The following is a 17,256-nucleotide window of genomic DNA, read 5'->3' as shown; positions in this document are numbered from 1 at the left end:
GGAAGCCCCCAGAGAGCTCTGGAGCCCGGGCGAACCTGGGCTCCCTCCGTGTCAGCTGCTTCCTGATGATGACTGGCTCAGAGGCCTCCTGTGTATTCTGGGTTGACAAGGGTGGAGGGTCCCCAAGAGGGACCCCATGGTCTTCCTGTGCCCGGACGCCCTTGCTCTCAGCGGGGGACACGCTCCTCAACGTCTGACTGGCTGCTGGCTGTGTGACCCCAGGCTCCTACTCACCCTCTCTGGGTCTCAGGGACCCCGTCTACAAAGAGGCTCGAACGAGACCTGTGGTTTTGCAGATTGTTTAACCTGCGGGGACCTTCACTGCTGGGGGCCAGTCTGACCCAGCAGCTGGGGGTACCACGGGGAGAGAGGTGGCCCTGCTGGGGCTGACTCGGGCCAGGGTGGGGGCCCGCACCCAGCGCCCAAACCACGGGTGGGACCAACCCTTTATCTGCCTTCAAAGCAAACGCCTGCAGACAGGTTTGCGGAGAGCTGGTCGTCTGAGTTAACTGATCTGACCGGACTACAGGCCTGTTTGACTTTTGTCTTGGCCATTTATCACATTCTTTGAATTTTGGTTAAATAAGGAGCACAGATCACTCTTTACAATCGGAAGAGTCACACTGTTTACAACGTGACGCAAGAGGCAAAAATGCTCGCTATCTCCTTAGGGGCGGGGCCCCCAGCCGCCGGGAGCCGCGGCGCGTGGCAGCAGCTTGGAAAGGGCCGCAGGCCGGTGCTGTGGCCCCACGGCTTGGGATCCGTCCTCAGAAACACGGGGTGGTGGCACCCGGGACGCAGCCCCAGGACCAGGGCATCGCTGGACAACAAGACCTAGGCCCTGGGGTTCTCGAGTCTGTTTCTCCTTAAAAATACAGGTCCTGGCCCAGCCCAGGTCTCCGATCAGTACCCCGGGGGAAAGCCTAGAAGAGCCCCCCCCCCCGCCACTGTGAGGTTCCCCATCCGTGATCAGAACTGCTGCGCCTGACAAATCCGGATGAGGCCCCTGCGGAGGACCTGGGCTCCAGTTTATCGGTGGGTGGAAAAGGAAGCAAGAGAGAAACGTCCTGCCCGCCTCTCTGTCTGTCTTTTTCGTGCTGCACATGTCCAGAGAATATCAGCCCCAACACACAGTAGGTGCTTAATAAATGGGCTGAATGAATTCACGAATGAAGGAGTGGAATATGGGGGACAACTGTCCTCCAGTGAGGTCCCCAAGCGAGTACCAAGGCACACAAGCCACCCCAGGCCCCCAGCCCCTGCGTCAGCGTGGGACGAGGGGACCTGCCTCCTTAGCCCGTCATCTCCTCAGCACACCCACGGGGGGGTCCTCAGCAGGGGACTGGGCTGGGGGCTCTGGGCAGGCGGTGGGCGGGGGGGCAAGGGGGCAGCCCAGGGGATAGCAGCTGTTATTCCCAGAACTCCCTTCCTGGTCCCTCTGGGGCTGGGAGGGGACTTGTCCCCAAAAGGAGTCATTGCTCTGCTGTGGAAAACTAGGCAGGAGAAGGTCAGGGGCCTGCGTTCCCAGCGCCCCCAGAGCCGGGAAGAAGCGCCCAGGGGGCTGGAGCCACGCCCACCGGCTCCTCCACACTCAGGTGCGCACAGTGGGGCTCCGACCCACCGCAGGTGTCCCAGCCTCCGTGCTGCCACCTCCCCCCCAATCTGGAATCTGGGAGTGCCTGGCGCCTGCCACCTCCCCGGGAAGCCTCTGCCCGGGCCTGGGGGCCCAGCCCCGCCTTTCCCTCCGGGCCAGGGCCCCATCACTGCCCCCCCGCCCGCCTCCCAGGGAGGCCCCGGGGCTCCCCAGCTGCGACTCCCTTCTCAGAGCTGACCGAGTGTTCAGAGCAGAGCAGGTTGCATATCTGAGCACTTACAAGGCCCATGGCACTGAGCTGGGTGCGTGTTCTCTCATTCGATCCTCACCATGAGCTCTGGACCAGGTGACGATCCTCATTTTACAGGTGGGGCTCAACCCCAAGGACAGCCTCCTAAGTCGGGGGTGCTGAATCCAGGCCCCACGGCCATCCCCTTCAAGGGTCCGGGTCCTCAGCGCCTGCTCACTCCCCACACGCTGGGGCTGGAGGGTTCCACAGCAGGACTGGCCTTCAGATTAGGTGGGTCCATGAAGTCACAGGGGACGGGGGGCAGATAAGGGGCTTGTCAAGGCCAGGGCGGAACCCAGGGTGGGCAGGAGAGGGGGACGGAGCCCCCCGCCTCCCAATCCCAGGTGCCTGGCACTCCGGGCCCGGCCCTCCTCCCCACACCCTGTCCTGCGGATGAGCCTGGCCGGATCCCCACCTGGCTTGCAGCTGGCAGGGGACGGGCACGGCCGCTCTTGGCCCCAGGAGGAATTCCTTGAGAGCCGAGGCTGCCAGATGGAGAAGAGGCGGCGTGGCCTCCCCCACGCCCTGGCCCGCTGGCCGGGCACCCACTGGCGGGGCGGCCGGAAGAAGCCAGAGTCAGGCTGGGGCCTGGGGCCCCTCTGTCCACTCCCCGGCATCTGGACACTCTCAGGGGGACACTGCCTCTCCCAGCGATTGACAGCTGACTGGCAAGTTTGCTCAGATTCATAATGGGCCATAACGGTCCTCCCGCCAATAAATCACTGAGCGTGGCAGCGCCTGCTGGGGTTCGAGTCCTGGCTCTGCGAAAAGAGCCATGAGACCGAGGCACGCGCCTTCTAAGCGCAGTGTGCACATCGGTACAATGCAACCAATGGTCCTCAGTTCCGCCAGGGGTGCTGGGGGACATACTCAGGGACACGGTGGGGTTACCCGAGAGTGCGAACTCTCAGGACCCCCTTCCAGACTCTCCTGCTGCATCGTGGTCAGCGGTTGGTTCCGTCCCTGCCATGGCTCAGGGAGGTGGTCAAACCCAAAGCTAACCAGAACCAACCAGGCAGAACCTGGGCGCAAAGAGACAACGCAAAGCCGACGGTCCCCCACGCAGCGGAACCACGGCCACCGGCTCAGCCAGGATCCTCCCCATTCCAGCGGCAAAGCCTCCGCAGGCTGCAATCAACATTCCCAGACAGGGAGTCAGGTAGGAGGCGGCCCGGCCCGGGGAGCAGAGCGCAGGGGAGGCTGCGGGGCAGGCCGGTGGGCTGAGGGCGGCACCTCCCCGCCCTTTCCTCTGCTTGGGACGGCAGGACCCGACCCAGGCCAGCCTCCGAGTCCTCACCTGGGCCACGCCAGACGCACAGACTGGATCCCTCAAGGGAGCTCTGCCACCTCTCAAGGGGTTCGATTCCAGCCTCACTGTGGGGTCTTCAAACCGCTCTCCCCACCCCCATCACAAGCAGACTGTTTTGAAAATACTGTTGTAGAAATGAGCACGGTTCTGTCAACCTCCAATCCAGACCCGTGGCCACACTTGCCATAGGCTGTTTCCCAGGAGGGACAGCGATGGCGGGGGTCGGGGGGGTGACATCGGGAGCCCACGCAGCCCTGAGGCCCGGACACACCTCTGCTCACTCGCTTCCCACCACGTCTCCTCTCCCAGGGCCAAAAGGTACGGTAGGAGCCTGGCTCATAAATCACAGGTCTATTCTGCAAAATATCAAACCGCGCCAGGCACTAAAGCAATGAAAGAAAGAGGATTTTTTGTTTTTGTTTTTTTCCCATTACAAGAAAAGAACGTAGAGATCTTGGTTAAAATGCACAGAGTGCAGACGGCACACAGCTGGGACCGGGCGCGTCACAGACGCTCTCTGCGTCCCCTGTGGCAGCTGTGAGAGTCCCGTGGGGCCAAGGGCTGCTTCTCCATCCTCGGCACCATCCTGAGAACGAAGCTGGACCCTGTCACCTGCAAGGAGCCGCCCTGAGCTGAGGGACCGGAGGGAGAATGGGAGATTCCTGTCCATCCGCAAAGCCCTGCCTGTGGGCTTTCCCATTGGGTTCCAGAGGCTGACATGACTCCATGACCTTGATCTCATTAGAATCGAGTTGACCCTGACCTTCAAACGGCTGTGTGACCTTAGAAGGCCAAAGGGTGAAGTGCTTCCATTCTGCAGGAGGTGCCTGGAGTCTGTAATTGCCCACTAAAGCCCCCAAGGACACCTTAAACGTCACTCTCGACCAGCCTGCCCGATTTTTTGCCGTTTCCGAACACTCATTAAACGAATTACAATTCCTCAATACGTTCATTTAAAATTTTCAACAAATATTCAAAGGACTCACTTTCACTACCGAACTATGCCTGCAACAATAACGCTCAGGAAATCAATGAGACGCCTGTTGTGTTCCGTTTTTGTCCTAATGCACATTTAACACACACCAACCTAAGTACGCAACTGTTAAATGTGAGACGCCCGCCCGCGCGCCGCCCAGAACCTTCTCACAGGCGGCCAGCTTGCTTTGGGTCTGCCGAGGTCTCCAAACCTACGAGGTCAGGTAGCTAAGGACGCAGGCGGCAGCTTCAAGGGGTTCCAGACCGGCTCAGCCGATGACCACTCTCGTGCCCTGGGCCAGGGACTTCTGTCCTCGGAGCCTCGGCTTGCCCTTCAGAGAAGCGGGTCCGGAAGGGCAGCTCCCGCAGCGGCTGCACGAACACGCTGTCTGGTGCAGGGCAAACGCTCAGTCCATGAGAGTGGTGAGCCACAACCACGCAAAGCCGCCAGAGCCCCTGCTGGCACCCCCATCTGACGGGTGTAGAAGGCGGGACCGGGGACCGCACGGCGGGTCCGTGAGGAGCCACGATGCGAGGGCTGCCGCCCTGACTCTGAAGCGGCTCTGCGGCCATTGCGTTGTTCTTCAGAGGATGCCAGAGGGGACGGGGCCGCAGCCTGGCGGCCTCACGCTCTCCGCCGAGGCGTGCCCAACCCCCGGGACACTCAGCTGTGTTCCGAGGTCCCAGCCGACCGCCGGCCGGCCGGAACTGAGCCTCCAGCTCACCGCCTGTTGAGTAACCGCCTCCCCCAGACATGATTCATACCTGTCTGGGGTCACCCACATCCTCGTTCCCCGAAAAGAATGCAGGCCAGGTGAGGCGACCTGGCAGGCTGGCATGCGCGGCTGGCGGGGCGGGGCCGGGCCAAGCGGTGGCAGAGGTGCCGCCTGCTGAGCGTCCAAGGGCTCTGCCACCGCCCCTCCCGCTCCCCGCTGGGGCTGGACACATGTCTGGTCTCCGGGCCTGGGATGAGGCCCAGATTCAGGTTAGAAGCCCTTCCCCACGGAGGCGCCTGGGGATGCTCCATTAGACAGTCAGTCCTCAGGGCCCAGCCTGGCTCTTTCACAGCCCCGGGCCCTCGTGAAGAGTCAGAGTCCAAAAGGAAACACTGCTGATACACGTGACACAGGGGGACCCCAGAGCCGGAAGGCTGCAGGCAAGGGCCAGGAGACAGGAGGGGCCGGGAGGTGTGATCCCACTTACGCAAGTCCTGCCCCGGGAAACCGTGAGCTCTGGCAAGCGAGCGAGCCGGCAGGCTCAGGGCGCAGGTGCAGACTGGGGAGGGGCGGCTCCCCCCGCGCCTGGACAGTCGCCCCCCGACACACGCTTGCCACACCCATTGCTGGGCATGCTCCTGTGTCTGCCAATCCTGCCTCAAGGAGCCACCCAAGCAGAGGACACGCGGAGGCCCACGAGGCCATGTAATAGCGTCAGGGAAGGGAAGGGACAGCGGACGGGGTCTCTGTAGCATCTTCTGTCTTCTCACAAGAGACCTGGGTTCAATTGTGCCCGTTTTGCAGAGAAAAAAACTGAGAAGAGAGGAGGGAGCGGAGGTGGCAAGGCCGGCGGACGAGCGTGGGCTCATCGGGGGCCAGCAAACCTTGCGTCCAGGGCACGCCGCCTTCGGCCGTGGCCCACCAGCCCCGTCCTGCCTCTGAGACTGTCCCCTCCACCCCCTGTGCCAAGTAACCCCTGCGACGACACAGTGAGCCTCCCCGGTGAGGCGGAGGGCCCCTCAAGGCTGCCAAGCACCCTGGAGGCCAAGGTTGGGGGCAGCTCCCACTAAAGGCCAGGTTCGGGGCTGTGTGCCACCAGCCACAGGGACAGGGACAGGACGTTGGGGCGCCACCTGCAGCCCTGGCCTTGGAGGAACCGTGTGCCCAGCCGGTGCGCCCCTGCCGTTCACTGCACTAAAGACAGAAATCTACAGCCACCCCCTCGGCCCCCCTGCCCATCACGGCTCGGGTGATCCCCCCACGGTCCTGCTCTGCTGGGCGGGGTCACTCGGCGGCTGCAGCACCTGGTCCGGAACGGGCAGAGCGGGCCAGCCCTGCGCTGGGGGACGGGGGCGAGGGCGAGGGCGGCGTCCAGGGCCCGACTCAGGAGAGAGGCGCGCACGTGTGAGCGTCGACACTGCTCCAGTGCTTCTCTGAGCGTCACCGGAAGGGCCTGGGCTGTAAGCTGGCCTGGCTTCCTCCTTCCCCTCCCCAGACCTTGGTGTGTCTGCGTGCAGGCTGGAGGCTGGGGCCAGTCTGGGGGGCTCCACTCCACCAGCCCCGGAATCACCCAGGAGCTATGAGAAGCCCAGCTGCCCGATCCCCAGGAACAGGCCTGGATGTGGCCTGAGTGTCAAGGTTCGATGTCAGCCAGGACTGAGGGGGCCCTCCAGCCCTCATGATCTCTGGGCTCTTCCCTCCCCTCCCACAAGGCACCTCTTGGGGAGCCCAGCCCCTGCCCAGCCCCCACAGGTCACGGTGACCCCTTTCTCCCCTCAGCTGCAACCTGATGCTGGACACGTTCTTGTTCTCTGCAGCCTTAAGCCCCAGGACGATGGCCAGGTGACCCTTCCAAGAAGGAGGGTGTGTGGAGGAGGGGACCAAAGAGGACACAGGCCCAGCTGGAGAAGCCAGAGGGCAAAGGAGCAGAGAGGCCTGAAATCGGCAACACCCTCCCCCCGGGTGACAGGTGCTTCTGCAGCTCAGGGGAGCCTCTGGAGCTTACGGCCCAAGTTCAGATTCGGCTCTGCCCCTGGCTGGGCGATCGCTGCAGCCGCACGCACGCATGCGCCTTAGCTCCGCTGCCTCACACGCACACAGGGCTGCCAAGAGGGTGATCGCAGAGGGGCGGGTCGTGCTCAGCGGGCCTCTGAGACCGTCGGGAGAAAGCGCTGGGGTTCGAGAGGCCCCGCTGTCACCAGCAGACACCCAGAAGATGGTCAGCAACAAAGCTGCTGAGTGCCAGGGGCTTGTGCCTCCCAGCCTCTCCCTTCCTCCTTCTCCCCATGCCCCACCCTCATGTGCCTGAGTCTATTCTGGGGAAAGGGTCTGGAGCCCATTCTCACTAGAGTGTAAAGGGATGCTACAATGTGCTCAGGTGGGCTCAAGGCCATGAACAAGCCCAGGGCTCTGAGGGGGACCCAGGCCTGACAGCTGAAGGCGGGGGCTGGGTTCCTCCAAGGGGGTGGCACATCCTTAGAACGTGCAGAAGGAACTGTCCCTGACTTGTTAGGCAGCTGCCAGGTGACATGAAGAGGAGTGGACGGGACGTCCTGGTGCCTGCGAGCGCGGGGGGGTAGGAGGGAACCTCTCTCCTTCCGGGAGTCCTGCGGCGCCCGCCGGCCAGCCCTCTGCACAGACAGCGTCCAGTGTCCCTCCGGAGGGTCACCGGCGTGGGTGGCTGCACTGCTTGGGCCCACCCTGCACTCCAGCGGGGAGCGGACACGGAGCCCCACCTGCGAGGGAATCGGAGCCCAGCAGAGTGGGTGCGGGGATGGATGAGCCACATCTCAGGCTGGGCTGAGGGCCATGCCTTCTTCATCCCTGGCGCCTACCTTCCAAGTCCCAAAGCAGCTCGAGAAATACTGGCTGGATGCTCCCCTGGTGGCTGGGCCCCAGGAGCTGAGGATCCTGGTCCAGGGAGGACGAGGGCAAGAAACCACCAATGGACGAGGCATCAGGGAGACGCGGGCGCAGAAGGAAGCGGCCCTCAACAAAGCACAGCAGCCTTCAGGCTGTGCATTTGCGAGCAGGAGCTGGACGTATGTGCGACTGGAAGCTGGACTCATAATCACACCTCTGGGCCATGTAGCAAGCGAGGCTAATTACCCCCTCGATGGGAGGACGGTGACAATTTTATTTAGAGCCCAAAGTAACAAGTAAAATTAGGTGAGCCCAGCGGCTCCACGTGCAAGTGCCCACACTTTACAGCTAAGGCAAAGGCGCGTCAACCGCACACATGACAACTGTCGCTGTTCGGAGAATGAGAGGGGCGTGGGGAGTGTCCCCTGACCCCGAGGCAGAGATATGTGAACTGTTCCGAGGCGGCCCCAGCTGGTAGGCTTTTTAAAAGGCAGCATTTCCAGCCTCTGTGGCTTCCGGCTTGAAACTCGGCTCCCGGGTGCACGGGGCGGCCCCACACGTCAGCCCACCCCGGGATTGGGAGCCGCAAACACGGGCGAGATGCGGGCGAGATAGGAGTGTGTGCGGCTTGGTCTATCGCAACAATCGACAGCAGCAAATGGAGCGGTGTTTAAAGGGCTGGTTGGTGTTATTTAATCAGTTATAGTCACTAATGTAATCGACACCCTCTCTATCATCTCAATACACCCTTCCCTCTCTCCCGTAAGTAGCTTAGGGGGGAAAAAACCCAGTCTCCTCGGAGGGCCACGACCGCACGGGCGGCGCAGCTCAGCCTGGGATGAATCACGCCAGGCTCAGCGCGCCGGCATCCTGAGATGACTGAAGGCGAGCGGGGCGGCCCAGACTCTCATAAATGAATCACGCCTCCTGCAAGCCCAAACCTTTGGCTTCGACAGACACCGATTACAAAGGAGAAAGGGAAGAACAAAGAGATTACTCAGGGTGTTTGCACAAAGTTGATTCATAGGTTTACAGAATTATTACTGGCTATGCTCTTTTTAGGAAGGCAGTTAGGGCCGCGACTGGCTACCGCACATCAGCCAGATGCCCTGGGAATGTGCCAGCTGGGGTGAGGGGCAGCCACCCAGTTCCTGCAGGGCTCCCGGGGCCTGAATGGACCCCCTTCGCCGCCCTTCACTTTCGCCTTTCCTCTGGAGGGCCAAGGCCTCGATGAGCCACGTAAAGGGGAGGCGAGCCCACATACACATAGTTCACCACAGTTTCAGTGAAGGTCTTGGCAGTAACTTTTACTTTTGTATTCCTTCAATGTAAGGGCTGCAACAGAACAGAGAGATTCTCCCGTCCCTGATGTGGCTGCTGAAACGCGTCATCCAGAAGAACCAAACTCTGACACACCTCTCAGCTGACGTCAGATCCAAGCTGTTCTACCTGCGTTCACTTCGGCTGGCGAAGAAAGAGCGTTTGCGGTGGCCACCCGCGAATTGTGAGTCTCCCTCGTGGAAGCGTGGCGCTGAGGTTACACTTTGGGGCCGGGGCTGAGCCTGCTGGCCAGGCACCCGGGCCCCATCGGGCAGTATCAGCAAAGCCCGAAAGTGTCCCGTCAGGACATCCGACGCTAGCGGGCGCACCGAAGTAGGAGAGAGTGGAGCTGAGCTTACATCTGGCTTATGTTCTCAGGCAGCGGTTGCATGTACTGCCAATGACCTGGACAGTCACCTGCAAAGCCAGGCAGGTGCACACAGTCTCAGAGAGCCTACTCGAGAAGGGCAGCGGCCACCGGGCAGCCAAGACCACTGGGGCTGAAAAACCTCTTTTGGGAAAGGGCCGTTGGCTTGGCCTGGACTTTGCTAGAAAGTGACTCAGCTCCTCACTTCTCTTGGTCCTGGGGACAGAGCCTGGGAACCCTGGTTTCAGCTGCCTTGGGAGCCCAGGGCAGAGCCGGGTGCGGGGCGGAAGGGCTTCAGGCTTAGTCCCAGTCACGTCAGCAGGGACTCCAGCCAAGGGACCTCAGGGAAGCTTCCAGCCTCAGGGAGTGGCATGCACACCTTTAAATGTATATGCTTATATTTTATATATACACAGCTGTGTGGTTTTATATGTAAACACACGTATTTCTATATTCTTAATCTATGACACTCCAACTAATCCATGATTGGATTTATCACTTTCTACCCCCACCTCCCAAGCCAGGGATGGACACGTGAGCTCCTGGACACCTTAAGGACCAACCGGGGGAGACTCTCCCACCCTGGAAGCCTGCATGACCCATGTGCCAGGGACCAATGGCTCCCCATCAGAAAAGACAAGGGGTGACAGCTGCCACAGACAGACCCATCTTGTGCCAGCGCCTGCGGAACATCGCTGCAAGCTCCCTGCAGCTACAGGGGAAACCGAGGCACACTGTCCCTGCCACCAACGGTGCCACTCCGTGCCAAGACCATGCAAAGGTTCCATCGGTTCCAACTGGGATCCCAATGCTGCCCCTCCCCATTACCACCACAAGGGGCAACAGACGTGGGACAATTTCTCCGAGCTTAGAGGGCAAGGTGGTTCCTCGAACCCGCGTGACTGTTCAGAGACTGAGGCCGCGTCTGTCCAGCCTGGAGGAGCCCAGCGCTGAGCCCTGGACCTGCAGGAGGAGTTTCTAGGATTGGCTTGTGGAGTCCAGAAGAAAACTTTATCCAGCATTCAGTTGCCAGTGCCACTAGGGATTTTGTACCTGTCACCGAATAATTAAAACTCTCCTTCCTGCCAGTAGAGCTATTTCCCAAACCTGCTGAAATGATAATAAGTGATTGTAATTAAAACATAGGTAAAGGGAGCCCTGGCCAGGTGGCTGCGTGGGCCGTCCTGTGCACAAAAAAGACTACAGGTTCCACCGCCTGCAGGCTGCGGGCTCGATCCCCCGTCGGGGCGCTTTCGGGAGGCCACCGATCATGTCTCTCTCACATCAATGTTCCTCTCTCTCTCTCTCTCTCAAACCGATAAACATATCCTCAGGTGAGGATTAGGGGGGAGAAACACATGCGAAGGGGGAAGAACCTCAGAGTCCCCTCCCCCAGCGCTCGGATGTCCGGGCAAGCCGGCGGCGGGCTCGGTTCTAAGCCAGGCGACCGGTGCTTCTGCCTCCCGCCCCCCTCAATGGAAAACAAACACACAGCAGAATTTGCAGAACACCATGGAGATGCCATCCCCACCTGCTACCTCTGAAGGTGAGTCACCGTGGCTGCCTGACTCCTTCCAACACGTGGCATCTCACCGTCACCGCAGAGCAAATGCCAGCTCTGCCCGTGGGTGCCAGCGGGTAGGAGAGTAACTGAAAAATGCCCCAAGCCTGGGGCAAGTGTGTACAGAAAAGAATCACCATGGAAATTCTCCCTGCAGGGCGAGGACAGGCACCGGCTGTGCGTTTTTGTCACTTTGGCGCTCTTACCAGCACCAAAGCCACCCTGAGGAATCTGGCCGTCGCTGGGGACAACGGGGCTGGGGGCAGGGCGGTCGCCTCTGCCCTGGATTTCTGCACCAGCCCCCGAGTGCGGCTTCGGTGTGTCCAGAGGCTGAGGCACAGCCTTCTGCCCCAGAGAGCGGCCCGGGCCCTGGAGCATTCAAAACAACGCTTTGTACAACAGAGGTGACACGCCAGCGGGCCAGCTCCCCGAGGAGCAGGGGAGGCTCGGGGGGATCCACGCGCCCGGAAGACGAGGGCTTTGGGAGTCTGCACCTTGACTGCCTCCTCTCCTGTCTGGAATCTTCTCCGAGCCTGCCCGCCCGCCCTGCCCACACCCATGAGGCACCTACCAGGCTGCGGGGACCTCGTGGGAATCCCTCAGGGCTGGGGGGCCAGAGGGAACAGGCACGGCACACCAGTCACGTGATATTCAATACCATGCGACAGTCCTGGCAGAAGAGACTCCCGGGTGCTCTGGGGGCCCAAACGGGGTGCCCGGCGGGGGGCCTGGACGGTCTCTCAGAAAGTCATGTGAGCTCGTGTGTCCCCGTTAGCACGGCTGCAGGGTTTTGCCTGCGATGTCCCCTGACGTGCCGGAGCTCCTGGGCCAGCACTCGGAATGGCCAGTGTGGTGGCCGAGTGGGCCGCACACCGCTCGGAGCTCTGAGGTTTGTCGTGTTCCTCCCCGCACGGCAAATTCTGTGGTCTCGGGACAAATTCTAAAATACAACTGCCACGTCAAGTCTGGCAAAGAAAACACTGGGGCCCGGGCGGTTGGTGCGGCATCCTCGGGACGAAGACAGGGCACGCGTTCCCAGCTGTGTGACCCGGAGCAAGTGTCTTACCCTCTCCGATCCTATTTTTTGCATCTGCAAACTGATGCTAGCAGTGGCTCTCCCACAGAGTTGTTTTGAAGACTGAGAAAAATGTGTCACTAGTACCTGGCACATAATAAGCTCTCTGTATCCAACTAGGAAAGGGAGGGGAAGCAGAAACCTACCAGTCGCCCTGGAAACAGAAGGGAGAAGCCATGCAGTGGCTCTCGGAGCGCCCAGGGACACCCCAAACTGTTCCAGGCCCACCCGGGGCACTGAGGCCCCCGCGCCTGTGAGCCAGCCATCCGGGGACTTTCTCCAGCCTGGTGACAGCCGCTTCTTGCCAGAGCCTGACAAGGCCCCGGTGAGACCCCGAGGTGTTCAGCTTTGTAGTGTCACCCAAGGAGAAAGCGAGGTCGACTGGCAACGCTCGGCGTTGTCACAGCCTCATAAGAGGTGCAGCCACCTCCGGGAGGAAGAAAGGGGGCCCTGAGCTGGGAACACTCACGACACCCCAGCACACAGGGCTGAGCGGCACGAAACGTGACGTAGCCAGCGAGCTCTGGGCCCTCTGGCCCTGGGTCACACTCTTCCCCAACTGCTGTGCACAGGTGACATCAGGTCTGTGGGCAGGTTTCGTGGGGCCCCCACAGTGAGAAAAAGGAAACTTGCTAGTACTTAAAATCCCTGTTTTACATCAAAACCCAGCAGTCCGGGTCCCTGGAAGCAAAAGACTTGCCCACATGGAGGCTCCGTGGCAACGGTCAGCCAAGGGGCAGCGGTCCCTCAGGGGGTGCCCTGTTCTCTGCGCTCACCCCAGAGAAAACGGGGCTTGCCCCCGGAACCCTGCCGCCCGGCTTGGGAAGGCCAGGCACAGTGTGGGGCCACCTCCCTGCTCCTCGGGCGCACAGAGCGGAGCGGACACAGCAGCACACACCAGCGCGCACACTCGCGCACACACACAGCACCTTTAAAAAAGCACATGGCAGGCCCCTGGCTTTGACCTTGCCCTTGGTATGCACGCTGCGCATGAGCCCAAGGCTGGCCAGATGCCGAGCTGCCTGCAAACTTTGTCTCTGAGTGATAATACCTGAAACGAAAAGCCACCTGGACCCCCTGGTTGGGGCCCTACCACCGGCACCCTCCTTGCGAACCTTGTGTTTGAACAATTGACCAAACCATAAATGTCTCAAAGCCCTGGGCGGGGCAGGTATCTGGGCGCACCTGAGCCGGCCCCGGGCTCGGGGCGGGCGCCTCGTGCTGAAGGCAAGCAGCCGTCTCCGGCCCCTCCCAGCAGCCGCCTCCCCTGGGCGGCTTCTCGCATCACCCTAGTCCCCGCTTTCTCCCCTAGTCCCCGCTTTCTCCCCGAGGGAGGGCACGTACAGCGGCCGGCGTGTGTGCGCACTTTCTTCCCGTTCCTGTTCTTCGCATGCCCAGGAGACCTTGGACCGGTTCCCCTCCCCAAGAGAAGCTGGCAGGAAAAGCGGACAGGTAGCCCCTGAGAGTGTGTGAGCGTGCAGGGGACCGCGTGACGGGTGCGTGCACACACGAGCAGGCGTGTAGGTGGGTGTGCGTGGGTGTGCACGCAGGAGCAATCACGTATGGTCCTGATAAACACAAAGCTTGCCCCGACCCTGGGCCGCGCCCGGCGACGAAGCTGGCTTAGCCCAGACCCTCTGCGCGGCCTGAGGTTTAGTCAAAACGCAGCCCCTAACTGCGGCCCAACCTGCGGCCCAGTCATAAAATACTGTGGGTTGGGGACTCCGGCCAAGGGGGCCCACGGGGCCCTCAGCGCCTGCAGTTTACCCCAAATCCTGAAATACCAACTTTTCACGGTGCCAATCTCTCCTCCGAATAAATGCAAGTCCACGATGAAAACCAGACACTTCACCAGGAGGGACCTCCGCCTCTCCTGCCCACAACGGGCACACAGTGAAAACTCAGGGAGCCAGGGGCCAAGCCGGGGATCGACCGCGGCCCTTCCAGCGATTCGGATCTGCCCTCCTCCTCCTGACCCCCTCCCCCCTCCCCCACCCCCACGGAAACCAGTAACTGGTTCAAGTGGTGGCTCTCAGCTAGGGGGGACGTGCCCTTCAGGGGGTGTTGGGGAAAGTCTGCAGACAGTTTTGGTTGTTACAGCTTGGTGGGGGGGAAGAGCTGCTTCGTCTTCGGGCATCTAGCTGCGAGAGGCCAGGGACACACAGGACCCCTTCCCCCTCCCAACAAGGCATCACCTGGTGCTGAGGTTGAGGCACTCTGGAGCTGAGTGTGAAACGTGAGGAGCACATGTCAGGCAAACCCTCAGAACACCGGGCGTCCTGTGAGTTCTGAGAGCTGTCTCAGACTAGTTAGTTGTTTGAAAACACCTGGAGAAGAGGAATCAGTGGATCGATGACTCTGGTGGCATTAAAAACCCAAACTGCCACCGCAGAGACCCCCTGCAGGCGTGCAAGGTGGATCTGGGGCCGGGGGCACCTCCCTGGGCCCCTCAAGAAGCGTTGTCTCAAGAGCCAACACTTGGAATCGTGTGGCAGACAATTCCGTCTGTCCGGGGAGCAGTTGGCTTCCACCTGCCTCCCAGGAGCCCAAGCTGGAGAAACGCGGGGTCATTTCTAAGAGACGCGGCAGAACTCAAAAAGAGGTCAACGAGAATGCCAAGAAAAACCGTGTGCCAGGAGGAATCTTTTCCTCAAAAGGAGCTGGCGCGAACTCCCCTCCCCGCGGGCTGCTGTCTTGGGGGGGGGGCTGTCAGTGGGGGTCCTTGTTTTTAGTGTTAAGACCCTTGCTTTTTAAAGAATGGCGCATTCTTCTGCGGCGTGTGTTTTGGGGACAGCGAGCTGCCATCAGACACCACCCTTTGACTCTCAGAAACACTGGGAGCGCCTCAAGGGTCTTGGTAAAGTCAAGCCCCTTCCTGACGTCTGGCTTCCCCAGAGCCTCCCCGCCGCCCCCGCCCTCCTTCCAGGGCACCGCAGGGGTGCTGCTCATTCCCTCTAGTCCCCCAAGTCCAAGGTGGACCTCCTCTGGCGCCCACGTTCCAGATTCAAAGGCCGGTATGTGCGCTCCATGAGGCAGAACCCAGGGTCTGGGTCTAGTGTGGGGCGGGGACCGGGAGCCAACCTCTCCACTGCCACCCTGCCTCCTCCATAAAATGCTGGCAGGGACCCCACGTGGGCCAAGGCTCCTCCTGGGTCTAAACTGGGGGCAACCAGAGACCACGCCAGCACTGCTGGGCAGGGACCCCACCGGGCCGAGGACTCCAGCCTGTGTGTGGTGGGGCAGAGGCCCCATCTGGGTAAAGTTTCGGTCTCAGGGTCTCAGCGTCTCAGGATTCAGGGGAGGAAACCGCGGCCCAGGCGGCCCCCAGGCCCTGAGAAGGGCGACGTCCCTCCCAGGAGCGCAGCCACCTGGCCGCCGCCGGGCAGCCCGCGTCCAAGTCCATCTGCAGCTCCCTGCGCTGTCCTGTGAACGCCCAGCGGCCACTGTTCAGTTTCTTGCCTTTCTCCCTTCTTCCTTCCCCTCCCTTTCCTCCCTATCTTTTTGTATGAACGAACTCCAGGCCCGGAGGCTTCCTCCAGCAGACCCTTCGGTGAAATCTGATTAGCACTTGCAACAAACTGTTACATTATACCTGGGTTTTAAAGCTGCTTCCTCCTGCCCTGGGCTTTCTTCCAGCAAGTTGGGGGCCCTGTGTAAAAAATACACGGTGACTAATGGGCCACCCCCGGGGGGCCAGCTGGACAGGCCAGGGTTCCAGGCGCTGCCCTCAAGGGTCCCTGCAGGCAACGGGTTTGTCGACACCTCAGTGTCAGCTGAAATATTAGCCAGAGACCGAAAAAAAGAACAAACGAACATTTTTAAAAGTCCTGAACCCAAAGGAAGGACTAGAACAGAACGTCTGGCGGTGCCCAGCCCTCAGGGTGATGAGTTCAGCCCAACGTGGACCCCCAGGGCAGGAGGTCCCCTAAGCAGCTTTACAGGAGAAGGGGCTAAAAACAGGGGCCTTAAGCAGCAATCCATTTAGCAGCGGTGGCAAGACTCTCTCCAAACATGTGCAAACATATTTTAATAATATCCCCGTGCATTTCATTAGCCTCTCGAGTTCACAAAGGGCCTTTGGGAAGCAATCTGGTTTAAATGCAACTCAATTCCGCAAACGCTGGCTCTGGGCAGGTTCTCCTGGCACCTCGCTGGTCTGGCGCAGGGCAACTGGGGGTGGGAGGGGGTGTGTGAGGCTTTTAATTCCTGGACTGGAGGGAGTGGGGAGAGGTAGGTGAATGGAAGGACCCACCACCTCAGCCCGCCAGCCTGCCCCAGCAGGGCCGGTCACGGGTTATTTTTACCCCTTGCGCCTCACTGTACGGGCTCAGGGGCCGAACTCCGTGGCAGCCGCCTGCGGAAACTGGCTTATGAGTCACCTAGTGACTGCCCTGGCTGGGTGGCAGCTGCCTCTTGGCTCCTGGTCCCAGCTGGAAGGCTGGGCCTTGCAGGGAACGGCTGCGTGCCCCCCAGCCTGGGGTGCTTCGCCGGGAGGACAGGAAACTGAAGTTCATAGAGGCAAGGGGTCCTCAGAAGGGCAGCTGGGGGAGGAGCCTCGGCTGGAGGCAGACCCCAGGGGGCGGCAGTCAATTCCCGTCCAACCAAACCTCCACCTGGGTGGGCTGTGCGGGAGGGAAGTGCAGGGGGAGCCCGGCGTGGCTCCGCACGGCCCCCTCCCTGCCCTAGCCCACCTCCGCCGGCCGGGCAAGGCAGCCCCAAACGCAGACAGCCCCAAACTTTGACTCATTTGTAACCACCGTCCCAGTCAGGCTGAGCCAAGCTGTCCAGACAGAGGATATTTATAGGTGCGTCGGGGACACAGACACTCACACAATGACACACATACTCCGGATCCACGTTGGGCCAGACCCACCGGCGCTGAGCCCTGGAGTCAGGTACCAGGACACAAACGGTCCCCAGACCCACAAGAGAGAAGCCGCGGGCGCGAGGAGACTCGCAAACACGGACTCCTGGGACAGACCGCCGCGACCCAGACCCAGACACCCGGAGACCCAGACGCGCTGGGACCCAAAGACGCGGGCACGCACACTCCACAGGCGCACGGAAGCCCACTCACACAGACCGAGGCGCGCAGCGCCACGCACACTCCAGACACACAGCCGGAGACCAGACGCCTCGCAGGCCAGACAGTGTCTCACACGCCCGCCACCCCCCTCCCAGCCAAAGT

The sequence above is a fragment of the Pteronotus mesoamericanus genome, unplaced genomic scaffold, assembly GCF_021234165.1.
Source record: "Pteronotus mesoamericanus isolate MK-2021 breed Mesoamerican mustached bat unplaced genomic scaffold, CSHL_Meso_final contig_25, whole genome shotgun sequence".
Classification (NCBI taxonomy): Eukaryota; Metazoa; Chordata; class Mammalia; order Chiroptera; family Mormoopidae; genus Pteronotus; species Pteronotus mesoamericanus.
Note: the sequence above shows the minus strand (reverse complement) of the source record.